Here is a 14,091-nt window from a genome sequence, read left to right as displayed (position 1 = left end):
AAACGCCTGAGCTTGTGGATCTTGCTTAGAAATGGCTTCTTCTTTGCACTGTAGAGTTTCAGCTGGCAACGGCGGATGGCACGGTGGATTGTGTTCACTGACAATGGTTTCTGGAAGTATTCCTGAGCCCATTCTGTGATTTCCTTTACAGTAGCATTCCTGTTTATGGTGCAGTGTCGTTTAAGGGCCCGGAGATCACGGGCATCCAGTATGGTTTTACGCCCTTGACCCTTACGCACAGAGATTGTTCCAGATTCTCTGAATCTTCGGATGATGTTATGCACAGTTGATGATAACTGCAAAGTCTTTGCAATTTTTCGCTGGGTAACACCTTTCTGATATTGCTCCACTTTCTGCACAACATTGTGGGAATTGGTGATCCTCTACCCATCTTGGCTTCTGAGAGACACTGCCACTCTGAGAAGCTCTTTTTATACCCAATCATGTTGCCAATTGACCTATTTAGTGTTAATTGGTCTTCCAGCTCCTCGTTATGCTCAAATTTACTTTTTCCAGCCCCTTATTGCTACTTGTTCCAACTTTTTGGGGATTTGTTGACACCATGAAATTTTGAATCAACATATTTTTCCTTTGAAATGATACATTTACTCGGATTAAACTTTTGATCTGTCATCTACGTTCTATTACAAATAAAATATTGACATTTGCCATCTCCACATCATTGCATTCAGTTTTTATTCACAATTTGTTTAGTGTCCCAACTTTTTTGGAATCTGGTTTGTAACATTGAAGTAGCCATTTGGCTGAACAGTATCCAGACCTGTTAGAATCTTATATATCTGGATCATGTCCACCCTTAATCTCCATTGCTTGAGGCTGAACAGATTCAGCTCAGCTAACCTCTCCTCATAAGACATTTCTCGAAGACCAGGAATCATTCTCGTAGCCCTACGTTGCACCTTTTCCAAGGCAGCAATGTCCTTCTTAAGGTATGGTGACCAAACCTGCACACAATATTCTTGGTGGGGTCTTACCAAGGAATTGTATAATTGTAGTATCACCTCCCTTGACTTAAACTCCACACACCTAGAGATGTAACCCATGTAGGATCACACATGCACATATCACAAAGCTTAAATTCCAGGTGGCCTGAGACAAAGCCTACCCTGGTACGAGAAGGCACACATCGACCTAGGCCCCAAAGGGGGGTTTGTGACCCCCACACACAAACCTTTGTATTCTACCATGCCTATCTAAGGGTAAGATGCACTATTGACATAAGAATATGTCATATAATGTCTGTATAAAGGGTAATATCTGTTGAGGTACAACCTAAACCACCTGTACCACATACTGGTGGGAGTAATAGAACAAAACATAATAGCATAATATAAGTCATCATTAATTAATCATCACAGATGGTATTTGGTGTGAACCGCTAGGCTGGTACGGCATGTTTGGTATCAAACCGAAGGAAAATCACTCCAGTTTCCAAATCTGGTCAGTGGTTACCACAAAAGTGGACATATCAAAAGTTACACCAGCCTAATGAAAATCACCATTACCAGAGAAGTCAGTCTGGTCATAAATCCCAAAAGGACTGATACCGACCCCCTTCTGAAAGCCCGCCAAATGGATGGTCAGCCATTGGTCCAGGACTCGAATTCCTGGTCACTCATAATCACGAACCTTACACTATAAAACCTGGCACCTCAGAACAAAGAGGCGGAGAGAAAGGGAGAAAAAGGGAAGAAAAAGGAGAAACAAGCAGCGTTCTTGAAGCCCGTTGGTGAAGACCCAAAGAACTGCAACTCAGCCCAAGCTTCACCAGAAGAAAGAACCGGAGGGACTCCACTCCAACAACCGCTGCAAACACCGCGCCTCCCTGAGAGCCATCACCCATCAGCTCATCAGCCACTGCAACCAACTTCAAAGACCTCCCTCTTTCCTGCATCCAAGTAAACCAACTTCCTTTCCTTTCTAACAACCTAAACTGTCCTATTCACCTGCTATATTCCTTTAGGTTTATATTCCTACAAACTGCTTGCTTTGCAGAACAGTTTTTCCATTTTCAGGTTAATCATTTTAAATCTGGTCACTGCATTTTCATGATTACATCGTTTGTGTATTTCCGTTATTTCATGTTTATTGTTTGTTAGGTGTAATGCCTGTCTTATGTTAGTTGTAGGAATAAATGCATGTCTTTTTACACAACTTCAGCCTCCGTCATTGAGTGCTCACAATAGTCCCTGCCTCTGTGCGATCTGGCTATTACGCTCTGGAACCTCTAAACTCGCCTGAAATATCGCGAGACTCTCTCTCATCGGCCGTGAGGGGAGCTTCGCTACCGATCGTTTACATTACCTGGTGACGCAGTTCGCTGGACGAGCCTACTAACCCAGGTTATTAAGCGATACCGGTTATTAAGGAATCCCATTTAAGTCTCACATTAACAGACTCACGGGGATTCGCAATTGAGTTTGGAGGAGCCGACCATTCGGCATAACAATTGGTTAATAATCAGCATTAAATAATAATTAATTAAAAGTTAATAAATTTCAAAACATATTGGTGGAGATATTAAAATTTACCTGAGCTAATAATTCCTACACCCAACATCCTATTGGCTTTTTTATTGCTTCCCCAGACTGAGAGAGTGGGCCATGGAAGCATCAACATACACACCGAGATCTTTCCCGTAATCAGTTGGATTGAATCATGGAACCCATAAAATATCTGTACTTTATATTTCTGCTCCCTGCATGGATTACCTTACATGTTAAATTTCATCTGCCAAGTATCAGCCCAGTTGCTAATTAAATCTAGATCCTGTTGTAGCCTCTCTGCTGCTAGATCAGTATCTGCTACACCACCCACCTTGGTGTTTTCTGCAAATTTAAACAGTTTACTGAATGTACTGATATCAATATCATTAATGTAAATTAGGAACAATAGTGGTCCTAAAATTGAACTCTGCGGTACCCCACTATGAACGCAGGCCCACTGTGACATTGTGCCTCTAATAATTACTCGCTGTCTGTTAAGCAGTTTTTCATCCAAGCTGCTACAGTTCCTAAAATCCCTGCAGCTTTGAGCTTAAGCAAGGGCCATTTGTGGGGGAAAACATCCACAGGCCTTCTGGACATCTAAGTAGATCACATCGTAGGCCTTTTTGTGATCAATTTCTCTTGTAGCTTCCTCAGAGAACTCAAATAAATTAGGTAAACAGGATCTATCTCTCCTAAATCCATGTTGGCTATCCCTCAGAATGTTATTTGAATCCAGATAAACTACCATAATTATAGCTTCCATTACTTTTCCAGTTGTGCAAGTTAAACTGATTGGCCTATAGTTTGCTGGATTACATCTATCCCCTTTTTTGAACATGGACCGTATATTAGCATGCTTCCAATCAGAAGATACCACAACAGCAGATAAGGATTTCTGGAAAAGTAAAGTTAAAGGTTGGCTAATAATATCCCTCATCTCTTTTAAAACTATAGGTAAGATGCCATCAGGGCTCTGCAATTTATTTATTTTGAGCTTAGCTAGGCTTTGTATGACATCAGCTTCAGTTATACATATATTGGCCATAGACGCCACTGTATTTGTACTAAATGGTGGTAAGTTACTCATGTTCTCTACTGTGAACACCCGTGTAAAATAATCATTAAACTCATTTACTATATCAATTTCATTTTTAATTATAAGGCCCTTACTATCCTGCAAATTGCTGATTTCAGCTTTTAGAGCCCTTTTGTAGTTAAAATATTGTAAGAAACTTTCAATGTCATCCTTAGTCTCCAACGCAATCTTCCTTTCTAAATTCCTCTTGGTGGTTCTAATGTTATTTTTTAACTCAACCTGTAGATTTAGATACTCCTGCTTTATTTTGAAATCATTAGTTATTTTCCATTCGTGGAACAAAGCCCATTCCCTCTTGACTTTATTCTTAATTTCTGTAGTAAACTACCTTGGTTGCAGTTTCCTAGATCTTGCACTTGCAACACTGTGCTTTTAAAAAAATCCCATGCCTCTTCAGCAGTTTTGCTATTTAACTCCATCCAGTTTCAGTCTCATACCATTAAAGTTAGCCTTCCTAACACTGAATACTTTTGCTTTGGACTTTGCTTTTCGGACACTAAAATTAACCTCAAATTTATGATCTATGTTATGATCACTACTGTCCAGTGGTTCTATTTTTATCATTTAACTCCCTTGCCTGCAAGTTTTATTTTATGTATACTGCAACCACCACCTCCCTTCTTGTCAATCCGGTCTCTACGGAACAATGTGTAACCATCCATATTATATTCTTCTCCATCGTTGTCACTCATCCATCTTTCTGTTATTCCTATGTTGTAAGTGTCTGATGAAATTAAAGCATCTAAATCATGAATTTTGTTTATAATGCTCCTAGCATTTAAATACAGACCACAAAGGGTAGGCCTTTTACAGTGCCTACTTTTAATATTAATTGGGGCTTTCCGTCTATCCTCACCTATATTCTTAAATAACCTCCCTGCAACCCCAGGCCCTAATTTAAACATTCCTTGACTACTCAACACATACGCCTCCCCAATACACTGGTTCCCCTCTGGTTCAGATGCAACCCGTCCAGCTTGAACGGGTCCCACCTGTTCCAGAAGGTCTTCCAGTGCCCCATAAAGTTAAACCCCTCTTTCCTACAAGTCCCTTTTAGCCACGCATTTAATCTCCTCATCTCAGCTAACTTAGCCTGGCTTGCACGGGAAGTATTGCAGAGAATACCACCGAGGATGTTCTGCTTCTAAGCTTATCCGTGACTTCTATAAATTTATCCGGCAGAACAGCCGTCCTGCTCTTGCCTATGTCATTGGTGCCAACATGCACCATGACCACTGGATCCACCCTGGCTGGGGCTAAAAGCCTGTCCACACCATTTGGTAGGTCCCCTACAAGGGCACCAGGCAGGCAAGACACCGTACTCAACCCTCTATTACGGGTGCACACATAACTGTCTACACCTCCGATAATTGAATCCACTACTACCACAACCTCCCTCCTCCTGACGGGAGGGGGCTCCTAGGTGCCCAAGGGTCCACCTGCCTCCGCAGACTCTTCCGGCTCCAAAGTTGGAAGCACATGAAAGCGGTTAGACACGTCACTTCAGAAAATGTGTACGCCCTATTCAGCTCTCTCGACCTATCTGTTCTTCATTCTCCCTCCTTCCCACTTGTGACGTACACACTGTCTCCCTATAAGGTGTATTAACTCTCTCCACTAACTCCTTGTTGTGTCAGATAAGAGCCAGTTGCTTCTCGAGGTCTCAAACCTTGACCATGAGTGACTCCAATAACTTACATTGCTCACAGATGAAGTCCGACTGGACGCAAACATCTAGAAGGGCACCAGGAAGGCAGCAGGACCAGACGGCATCTCAGGCCGTATTCTCAGAGCCTGCGCAGACCAGCTAGCACCTGTGTTCACTGAGGTATTCAACATCTCTTTATCTCAGTCGGTGATCCCCACGTGCTTCAAAGAGTCCATCATTGTTCCTGTTCCAAAGAAACCACATCCTGCTTCCCTCAACGACTACCACCCTGTAGCCCTCACCTCAGTAGTGATGAAGTGCTTTGAACGCCTGGTCAGAGACTTCATCATTTCTTCATTACCCGACACACTGGACCCACTACAGTTTGCATACCGTCCAAACCGTACCACAGACGACGCAATCTCAAATCTCCTCCACACATCACTCACTCACCTGGACACTAGGAAAGGGAATTATGTGAAAATGCTCTTCATCGACTACAGCTCTGCATTTAATACCATAATCCCCTCCACACTCACCACCAAGCTGGAGCACTTGGGACTCAGCTCATCCATGTGTCAGTGGATCTCCAACTTTCTAACTGGCAGACCACAGGCAGTAAGGATGGGCGGTCATGTCTCAGCCCCCCTCACTCTCAGCACTGGAGCCCCCCAGGGTTGTGTTCTGAGCCCCCTCCTGTACTCTCTATACACCTACGACTGCGTGGCCACTACCAACTCCACCACCGTCATCAAGTTTGCTGACGACACTGTCGTGGTCGGCCTGATCACGAACAACGATGAGACGACCTACCTGGAGGAGATTGGAAATCTGGAGAACTGGTGCCAGAGGAACAATCTCCTCCTGAACGTCAGCAAGACAAAGGAGCTGATAGTGGACTTTAGTACAAAGCAGGAGAGGAACTACCAGACCCCCGTCATCAACAGGAGCCCAGTGGAGAGAGTGGACAGCTTCAGATACCTCGGTGCTCACTTGCACAAAGTCACTTTAATAAGGCATCTTAAGGCACTTTTTTTCATGCATACTTGCACACCATACTTCCTCCACCTAATTTCAATTTGAAAGAATTTCTATTGTACAGTATATTTCTATTTTTATTTCTATTTTATGTACAGTACACTTCTATTTCTATTTTTACTTCTATTTTATGTACAGTATACTTCTATTTATATTTTTATTTCTATTTCTGTTCTAGTTAAGTTTTAATTTTTCCATCGTATTTCTTCTATTCATATTTCTTACGACAAGCTTAATTCTCTTTTAGGTCACTGGCGGTCGTGTAAGCATTTCACTACATATCGTACTGTGTATGACTGTGTATGTGACAAATAAAATTTGAATTTGATTTTGAATTTGAAACATCTTGCAAACACAATACTGAGCTGGCCCCATAATTACCTAACTCACTATGACCCCGTCCTTTACTCTCAGCACAGTATATTAATATAGCGTATTTAACTTTTAGTTGATCTAAACGTATAGTTAAAACAATAAAGTGCCAAGTACATCCATCCATCCATCCATTTTCCAAACCGCTTATCCTACTGGGTCGCGGGGGGTCCAGAGTCAATGGGCACGAGGCAAGGAACAACCCAGGATGGGCGGTCAGCCCATCGCAGGGCAAACTCACACACTATTCACTCACACATGCACTCCTACGGGCAATTTAGCAAGTCCAATCAGCCTCAGCATGTCTTTGGACTATGAGGGGAAACCGGAGTACCCAGAGGAAACCCCACGACGACATGGGGATAACATGCAAACTCCGCACACATGTGATCCAGGGGGAGACTCAAACCTGGCTCCTAGAGGTGTGAGGCAACAGTGCTAATCACTACACCACCATGCCACCCTCGGAGCAGGAAAAAAAGTGGAAAATGTCCTCCCAGCCCCTACTGGCGACCAAGCGAAGCTCAGGAGCAACTGTGCTTTTCTGAGTTAATGTTACTGTACCAACGTTAGATAATATTACCCTATGGGTGTTTGTTGCGAAGGTATGCGGACAGAAATGGCGCTCATGTGACACCCACGGCTATTAATAACACTTGCGCTGTTTATTATCAAGAACAGACAAGCACTCATGCCGACCTGAAAAAAAAAAAAAAACTTAAGCAACAAGCAGTCACATAACCATACTGGCACACAAACACTCAAATATACTTCAAAATAATTTCAATTAACCGGTTCAACAGACACACAACACAAGTGCAGACAGTGTCTGCACCACTCCCAGAAATCCCAGAAAGCCAGCAAGGCCCAGTGTTTTGGACTTTGCTCTTCAGACACTAAAATTAACCTCAAATTTAACCATGTTATGATCACTACTGTCCAAAGGTTCTAAAACCTCAGATTTTCCAGTCCTATCCTGGTTATTAGAGAAAACAAGATCAAGAATGGCTTCTCTCCTGGTACGGGTTTTAACAGACTGAGTAGTTCCACGTGAATATGACAATTCACACATAATACTTCAGCATTCCTATCCTCTACGTATAACACTCGTCGACTTACTATTAAAAATGCTAAATTAATGGCACTGAAAAGTTTAAAAGCTACTGGGTGTGTCATATCCTGCCCATCTTGTCTGCCTCAACCCTCTATTTCTTCCCTGACATGGCTTCAACAAGCCACAGCCGGTGCTTGTTTGTTTCACCTTTTGTTCCTTCCCTCATATTAATCATTCCCAGCTGCCTCCTGTTTGCTCCCTTTTTAATCTTGTCTTTAAGTGCTTCGCAGTTCTGGGTATGATGTTAAATTTCATCTGGCCCTGCAAGTGGTCCTCCAACTTGCAGGGAAACATTTTTTTGGGGGGGTTGGTGGTGGGATTGTCAAAACCGTTGGAGAGCTAATAGGGTCAGGCCTGTTGGGGATCGGGGCTGGTGTGGTGCTGAGGCATCGCCTGCTGCATGGCGGCACTTAGGTCCCAGTTTGAGGTGACCCATCCGGGTGGGCAAGTGGAATGTCTTGTCTCTCCGGCAAGATGACCATCTCCCTCTGCAGTCAGAGACATTCGTAAATTCTATGTTTCGGTGGCAGCACTATCTGAGGTACACAGTCCGGGGAGTGGTCAAATCTCTGTAGGTGGGTATACCTACTTTTGGTCTGGTCGGTCTGATGGCTGCCATACTCAGGGAGTAGCTGTTGCTGTAGTGTATTGACTCCTTCTGATGGTGTCTGATGTCACTCCTTACAATGAGCGTATTATAAGACTCCTTGGGTGTCTTGTCTGTTGTCTCAGTGTATGCTCTGACTACGGTGAGTGATATCTCATTGAGGGATACATTTTACTCACAACTTCGCTCAGTGGTTGAAGCGTGTGCACCAGGTGACGCTCTTCTGGTTATGGGTGACTTCAATGCGACCACTGGCACTGACAGGGCTGGCTACGAGGATTGTGTTGGTCCCCACGGGTCTGGAGACTGTGGTGAAAGTGGCTGCATGCTCCTTGACTTTGCAAAAGGTCAGCGACTGCGACTCCCTGGATCCTGGTTTCAATATCTTGAGCTGAATCGTTGGGCTTGGTACTCCAGTATTGGTGATGTGGTGAAGGAAATCGATCACATCCTTGTGGGCAGACGCTGGAGGCTCCTGCAGAACTGCTGGGTCTACAGAAATGCCCAGTTTGTGAATTTTGACCACAGACTTGTTGTTGCTACTCTGAAGATTCAGCTTAGATCCAGCTATCACCTACAGTACTAGGAGAACAAGGCTGGACTGGTAGCTGTTTCTGATGAGTTTGCACGCAATTTGTGTGACTCTAATGTGAGCAGGTGACACACCATCTGTAGTCTAGTGACCCACATCCTGCTTCGAGAGGAATCGAAGCATTATGCACATCTGAATGCACCTGAGACTTGCAGTCAGGGTGAGTGATGAAATGGTTCTTACGGATGACACTACAGTTGTGACCTGCTGACCTGACTACTTTGAGCAGTTGTTTAAAGCTGACCCTCCAGCTAGGATGTTGGACATCTCTAGGTCCAAAGTGGTAAGGCTCTCCTCCTGGCATTGAAGGCAATCTTTGCTTCCATTTGGTAGTCAAGCATCATCCCAACTGACTAGAAAATGGGGCTTCTGGTCCCTATCTGAAAAGCGAAGGGTGAATAGCCTGGATTGTGGCAACTACAGGGAGATAACAATGCTTTCATTGCCAGGTAAAGTCCTTGCTAGATTCATCCATGAGCACTTGCTTGTCTGTCAGCAACCGGAGTAGTCTGATTTTACACCTTAGCAGTCTACCATCAACCATATCCTGGCACTGAGGGTTCTTATCAAGTGCAAGCACGAAAGGTTCTTTGCAGCCTTTTTCGATTCTCGTAAAGTGCTTGACTCAGCTGATCGAGTTGCCCTGTGGGACATCCTGAGACTTCGGGGGATTCCCCCGAAGTTGCTGGACATCATGGCCGGCCTATTCACTGGTACTGTGAGTGCTGAGCAGAGTGGAGGAAGAACCTCTGCGTTCTTCCCAGTTAATTCTGGGGTTTGCCAGGGGTGTATTCTTGCTCCTACTCTGTTCAGTGCTTATATGGACTGGGTGTTGGGAAGGGTCATGGGGTCCAGCTGTGGGGCATCCATTGGTGAAGAAAGATTTACTGATCTTGACTTTGCTGACGATGCTCTGATCTTAGCGGAGTCAATAGAGGCTCTAATCGGGGCTCTTGAGTGACTGAGTGAGGTGTCGGAGTGTCTGGGATTGTGAGTGTCCTGGTTAAAGACCAAGATCCAGGCATTTAATGACTTCTTCACTAAAAGGCGAAATGAGTGAGTCCTGCTGCTCTGGTACGTGTGACTAGCCTGTTTGAACAACGCGGCTGAAATGATTGTCCGAGACGGCCACGATCTTGCGCATGCACACTCACGCAGACACACATTTCAAAATGTTGACACCAATGGGGACACATGTTGCTCTTCATCTGCTTTTCGCTCTCCACTTCAGTACTGTAACTTTGCTGACCGAGCAGTGCAAAATGTACTCATCGCTCCAAACTCAGCTGGCTATAATATGTAAATCGGAGATAATATAATAATTTTTATGAAGACCTGGGAAGGCGTGGTGATGATTTGCTAAAAAAAGTATATGAAAGAATTAGTAATTCTAATAAATGTTGAAGCATACATCCAATCTCAGGTGCTTAAGAAAACTCCGGAAAGCATACCATTTAACCAGACGTAATCTCGTTTTAGCGAATGACTTTAAGGAAGATGTAAATTATACAGTTAAGATGTAACAGAAGCGTGTGGCGGACTGCCTCATTCACATATATCTAAAGAATATCTAAACAAAAAATATTAACCCATTGTTACGTGCCGTAAGGTGTGGGGAGGGATTGTCCTGATCGTTTTCCGGCTGCCTTCAACTCCGCCTCCCGGACCTGGCCACGCCCCGAGCTTCGACGCTACTTAAGAACATAAGAACATAAGAACTATACAAACGAGAGGAGGCCATTCGGCCCATCAAGCTCGCTTGGGGAGAACTAAACTAATAGCTCAGAGTCGTTAAAATCTTATCTAGCTCTGATTTAAAGGAACCCAAGGATTCAGCTTGCACTACATTATCAGGAAGGTTATTCCATACTCTGACTACACGCTGCGTAAAGAAGTGCTTCCTTAAATCCAGCTTGAAATGTTCTCCCGCTAATTTCCACCTATGGCCACGAGTTCGTGTATTTAAACTAATGCTGAAGTAACTATTTGGTTGAACAGCATCCAAACCTGTTAGAATCTTATATACCTGGATCATGTCCCCCCTCAATCTCCTTTGCTTGAGACTGAACAGATTTAGCTCAAGTAACCGTTCCTCGTATGACATTCCTCTAAGACCAGGAATCATTTTTGTGGCCCTACGCTGCACCTTTTCTAAGGCCACAATGTCCTTTTTAAGATATGGTGACCAAACCTGCACACAATATTCTAGGTGAGGTCTCACCAAGGAATTGTATAATCTTAGCATTACCTCCCTTGACTTAAACTCCACACACCTGGAGATATACCCCAACATCCTATTGGCCTTTTTTATTGCTTCCCCACACTGGCGAGAATGGGACATGGAAGCATCAACATACACACCAAGGTCTTTCTCATGATCAGCTACCTTTATTTCAGTGATACCCATGAAATACCTGTACTTTATATTTCTGCTCCCTAGATGGAGTACCTTACATTTATCGACGTTAAATTTCATCTGCCAGGTATAGGCCCAGTTACTAATTAAATCAAGATCCCGCTGTAGCTGCTGAGCCACTAATTCAGTATCTGCTACACCACCCACCTTGGTGTCATCTGCAAATTTCACCAGTTTGCTGTATATATTGGTATCCATATCATTTATGTAAATTAGGAACACCCCCTAAAGTGATCTGATTGGCTGGGGACCTGAGAACCAAGGCCAACAATGCCCCTAAAATTAACCATTGACCGAAATTGGTCAGTCTTCAGAGACATGCCATCACCTGGTTGGGATACTTAAGGAAGGGCCTCAGAAGAAGTCGGGGAGTCACTCTGTAATCAGAGCTCCCACAGAGAACTGTGCGAAAGTCCATCTGTAGTCAGATACTTTCCACAGAACTTTGTGCACTCTCAGCTGAGGAATGTGATTGTTTAATATTGTATTTGTCAAATTGTATTTACAAGTATGTGTGGCCACATGTAAATGATTGGATATTGTAATATGTTTAATAAATGTTGTCTTGATTACTTTATGACTGTCCGATTTGCTAACTTTTTATAAACTTTCCAGATTGGGCTTCTATCCTGATTAGGACTAAAGTGGTAAATACTATCTTGCAGTCTCTGGGTTAAATCCCCTTTATCCAGGTCCCAAACTCGACTGCCTAAGTTAAGTTAGGTGGATACCAAAACTACACCTCTGGAGTTCGCACACGCTCAGTTACGGGCCGACTTAACCTCTGAGGTCAACACACGCTGATGAAAGGTACCGGTCTACCCTCTGAGGGGCGTACACACTATGTTCTTAGGCACCGGGCATAGTCCCTGAGACACTCACATGGTAAGACAATGGGCGGCATCAGCGGAGTCCCTGAGACGAGCCAAAAGTAAACCTCGTACAAACTACTGCAATAAAAGGTGCGCCTTCATAGCCGCTGAGGTTGACACATGTTATGATATGGGCTGCCCCCAGCTGAGTCTCTGAGGTGGACGTACGTGTGGTTTGGGTAAACATCGGCTTAATCTCCGAGGCACCCACATGCTCAGTAATTGGCAGACACTGAGCCTTTGGGGAATTATATAGGTCGAGGGACCCGAATAATCAGAGGCTGACATTGTCTTAAATGGTGGCGATTTCCGTACCTCTAAGACAAACCCTGTGGAACAGGCCCACGGATCGCCCTGTCGGCCGAGGCGAATCTGGCGGACTCCTTCGTCAGGGGTAAACTAGAGTTGGTAATCTAAAGGAGAGTCTCGAAGTAATCCGAACAGCATAAACGTCATGACTACAATATACTAAAATAAAGGTCTTTAATAAAATGGAATCAGATATGTGTCTAAAAGAATATCTTGTATATTAAAAAGGGTAAGTAATTCCCAGGAGCGCTTGGAAGGACCAACACGCATTCACAGCCTTCGGCTGCGCCATTGGATTCCGCATTGGGCCAGTGGGCGGCTCCCTACAGTTGCAAATACACCTGCTGACATCACATAAGTAAAATGGACAATCAGTTTCTCCCATGGGATCCTCTAAATCTCTTTCACCTGGCTTTGACTCTTCTCAAGACACAATGTGTGCCATCATAGCAGTGCAGCAGTGCTGATGTGCAAGCCCTTTAGTTAGATGTTAGTGAGTTGAAGCAGCAGTATACACATCAGTCAACCTTACAGAATGAGAAGTACCACTTCCTGGGTGATTTTAGAGCTAAGTAGGAAAGAGGATGATGCCATACCACCTAAGTCATCATAGAGATATGCCTATGGATCTATGCCTTAGGGATACTGGGTTTCTCCACAGTGAGCAGAGTTTACACATGCCAGTTGCTCCGCATGGGGCAAAAGTCAACATTGTCTATCCTCTCTTTCCACATCACCATGCAGATGAGGGCATCCTGCAGACACAACTCCTACAGATGTCATAGCCCAGACAAACATTACTACACTCTGTAGCAAGAGTGTGCAGCCCTTCCAAATGGTCTTATTCTCCAGTGCTGAATACAGATGACTACACACGTAAGCTATATTCCTCCAGTTCTCAGACAAGACATCCACACTTCAGGGATTGGAACCACTGTGTTTATTTTAATACCACTGAGTAGCCACCTCAGGGAAATAACTGATAGCAGATAATGAGAGCCAGATATCTGCTGCTGCTGGGGATGTGAACTAACATTTGTGGCCACCTTTGGTACATGACACACCAACATCTTATTTTTTTGCTGTGATTGAGGATACAGCAGTGCAGGCCTTTATACAGGTTATGAAATTCCCATAATCAGTGAGAGCCTGTGTATGTCTGTGTCAGCCCTCAAGAAGAAACAGCTTCAGAAGTCTTTCTTGCTGGAAAAATCTGTAACAGCAGAATGTTTAGATACTGTGGGATCCTTAAGTATCACTATTCAAATGGGGGAAGACATCTTTACCCACAATATGCAAGTAGTTAGAAATGCTAGCCAGTCACTTATTCGTGTTGGGACTTTCTGCTCAAACACCACGAAGGTTTTGATCAGAGAGTGAGCCATGTATAACTATGGAGCTAGATGGTACCCCTTCTTTGTTCTAAAGACACTGTTCCCCTAGCAGTGCAGTAACTCTGAGCTCTTTTTGCATTCCTGCCTGATCCCAAATGATATACTAGCAAGAGTTCAACCTAC

This window comes from Brienomyrus brachyistius, chromosome 14 (genome assembly GCF_023856365.1).
Source record: "Brienomyrus brachyistius isolate T26 chromosome 14, BBRACH_0.4, whole genome shotgun sequence".
In the NCBI taxonomy this organism is placed as follows: Eukaryota; Metazoa; Chordata; class Actinopteri; order Osteoglossiformes; family Mormyridae; genus Brienomyrus; species Brienomyrus brachyistius.
The sequence above is the reverse complement of the archived record's forward strand: the minus strand, read 5'-3'. Positions refer to the sequence as shown.